Source organism: Ursus arctos, unplaced genomic scaffold (assembly GCF_023065955.2).
Source record: "Ursus arctos isolate Adak ecotype North America unplaced genomic scaffold, UrsArc2.0 scaffold_14, whole genome shotgun sequence".
NCBI classification, from domain to species: Eukaryota; Metazoa; Chordata; class Mammalia; order Carnivora; family Ursidae; genus Ursus; species Ursus arctos.
Genome location: NW_026622808.1, coordinates 58732793 through 58736113, shown reverse-complemented (window position 1 = coordinate 58736113; position 3321 = coordinate 58732793). Strand labels below are relative to the sequence as shown.

The window sequence follows — 3321 nt, the reverse complement described above, 5'->3', positions numbered from 1 at the left end:
GCTTCACAGAAAAAGTCACTTACTTGAAAAATTAGTATGAGTTTTCCAGTTGAAGAAATTGAGGAGGGAATTATAGGCAGTGTGAACAGAATGAAGTGATAAAAGAGCCTGAGGCATTCAGGGACTGGTGGGGAGTTCAGTGTGTGTGCCGCAAAGGTTGTGTGTGTGTATTAAAATAACATTGACTGGATATAATCAGGCTGTGAAAAGGACTCTGAGGCCAGGAAAAGACTACTGTACTGATAATGAGCCAGTGAAAGGTTTAGGTAGGAGCAAGATGTGATCAGATTTGGTTTTCAGGAAAATAACTGGCAGTAATGAAGGGAGTGGATGAATTGTCATAGGAAGAGAAAGTGGATGAATTGTCATGGGAAGAGAATGTCATCTTAAGAGAAACATTAGGGCTAAAATAAGGCAGTGGTGGTATGGATGAGGAGGCTAAATGTGAAACCTCTTTCTCATCTGAAGGTTGAGAGAGTTGTTGAGAATAACCACATGGTTTCTAATTGGGTCAGACCATTATGCTGGATGAAGAATGTAGCCGACTGAGTGGATTTGGGTTTTGGAGTTGGGGGGAAATGGGAAAATGATGAGGTCAATTTTGTACATGCTAAATTTGAGGTGTTTTTAGGACATCAGGTAAAGATATAGATAGTTGGGTTAGAGATTTGGCAGTCACTGGGTTATAGGTTGGCAATTGAAACTTGGGAGTAAGGTCATCCAATAAGAGTACATGGATTAAGAGAAGGATAACTATAAGACAGAACCCTAAGGGGCATCAAAGTTTAATGTAATGTCAAGAAAAATCAACAATGGTGATATTGAGCTAAGAACAGGAGAGCTAGGGGAGAGTTCCATCCTAGAATTTAAAAGAGTATGGGGAAGTGATTGAATGCAAATATTGCATTGTTCTTCAGTAGTAGGGGTATTGAAAATAGCCCATTAGATTTGGCATTTAGGCTTTTTCACAATGGTTTTGCCACCAGAACACAGGTGTTGTGAAAAACACTATTAAACCTTAACCCAAATGGGAAAGGAGAAGCCTCACATCAACATCATCGTCACTGGACACGTAGATTCAGGCAAGTCTACCACTACTGATCATTTGATCTACAAATGTGGTGGGATCAACAAAAGAACCATTGAAAATTTGAGAAGGAGGCTACTGAGATTAGAAAGAGCTCCTTCACGTATGCCTGGGTCTTGGATCAACTGAAAGCTGAACATGAATGTGGTATTACCATTGATATCTCCCTGTGGAAATCTGAGACCATTGAGTATTATGTGATCATCATTGATGCCCCAGGACACAGAGATTTTATTAAAAACATGAGTATGGGCACATCTCAGCCTGACTGTGCTGTCCTGATTATTGGTGAATTTGAAGCAGGTATCTCCAAGAATGGGCAGACCTGTGAGCATGCCCTTCTGGCTTACACACTGGGTGTAAAACAATTAATTGTTGGTGTTAGCAAAATGGATTCCACTGAGCCACCCTACAGCCAGAAGAGATACAAGGAAATCATTAAGGAAGTCACACCCACATTAAGAAAATTAACTACAACCCTGACACAGTAGCATTTGTGCCAATTTCTGTTTGGAATGATAACATGCTGGAGCCAAGTGCTAACATGCCTTGGTTCAAGGGATGGAAAGTCGCCCATAAAGATGGGAATGCCAGTGGAACCACACTGCTTGAAGCTCTGGATTACATTCTGCCACCAACTCATTCAACTGGCAAGCCCTTGCATCTGCCTCTCCAGGACATCTACAAAATTGGTGGTATTGGTACTGTCCCTGTGGGCCAAGTGAAGACTGGTGTTCTTAAACCTGGCATGGTGGTCACCTTTGCTCCAGTCAATGTTACAACTGAAGTAAAGTCTGTTGAAATGCACCATGAAGCTTTGAGTGAGACTCTTCCTGGGGACAATGTGGACTTCAATGTCAAGAATATATCTGTCAAAGATGTTCATCATGGCAATGTGGCTGGTGACAGCAAAAATGACCCACCAAGGGAAGGAGCTGGCTTCACAGCTCAGGTGATTATCCTGAACCATCCAGGCCAGATCAGTGCTGGATATGCACCTGTGCCAGATTGTCACACAGCTCGCATTGCTTGCAAGTTTGCTAAACTGAAGGAGAAGATTGTGGTTCTGGAAAAAAGTTGAAAGATAGTCCCAAGTTCTTGAAATCTGGTGATGCTATCATTCCTGATATGATTCCTGGCAAGCCTATGTGTGTTGAGAGCTTCTTGACTATGGGTCATTTTGCTGTTCGTGACATGAGACAAATGGTTGCTGTGGGTGTCATCAGAGCAGTGGACAAGAAGGCAGCTGGAGCTGGCAAGGTCACCAAGTCTGCCCAGAAGGCTAAATGAATATTAGCCCCAATATCTGACACCCCAGTCTTAATCAGTTGTGGAAGAATGGTCTCAGAACTGTTTGTGTTAATTGGCCCTTTAGGTTTAATAGTAAAAGACTGGTTATTGATAACAGTGCATTGTAAAACCTTTGGAAGGAAAGGAGAATGTTTTGTGGACCATTTGTTTTTGTGTTTGTGTGGCAGTTTTAAGTTATTAGTTTTTAAAATCAGTACTTTAATGGAAACAGTTTGACCAAAAATCTGTCACAGAATTTTGAGACCCATTAAAACAAAAGTTTAATGAGGAAAAAAAAGATTTGGCATTTAGAAGATCAGTATTGACTTAGGAAGTATAGTTACTATGGGGTGTTACTGAATAAATTAGATGTAAAAAATGTTTATGATGAGTATAAATAATTTCAAAATTCATTTCTGTTTTTAATAAATGCTCTTCATGTGCACATCTAAAAAATTCAAATAGTACTAAAAGGCTCATTAGGAAAATAAATGGCAATCCTTCTTTCTGGAACTAAGATATTTGACTTCATTCTCTAACTTTCTTATCTTTCCTCTTATATTTCCATTTCTTTGATTTTTTTGGTCCTATTTTCTGGAAATTTCTTTGAATCATTAAACTCTTCTATTGCATTTTAAATGTGGATGAACAATCACGGTTTAAATCTCCAAGGCTCTTCTTTGTTCTCTTATATTTTCTGTTTCATAGTACCCTGTTCTTGTTTCGTGTATACACTATGTTCTTTTACTTTTCTGAGGAGGGAGAGACAGGATAAAAGTAATTATGTTTAGACTTCCAAAGAGAACTCTGGAGAAAATTTCTATCCTTCGCTAAGAGAGAAAGGTCCCATTCATTCATGTGAATGAAATTCTCAAGGGCCTATCCTAACAGACAGCCAGATTTGTCCTGACATGGCTGAGTATTGAAGTGGACACACCTTCAGT

General features: G+C 39.7%; 1 pseudogene; it reads left to right on the top strand.

The window, feature by feature from the left end:
• Positions 1-801: 801 nt before the first annotated feature.
• Positions 802-2675, top strand: LOC113257107 (elongation factor 1-alpha 1-like; annotated as a pseudogene).
• Positions 2676-3321: the final 646 nt, after the last annotated feature.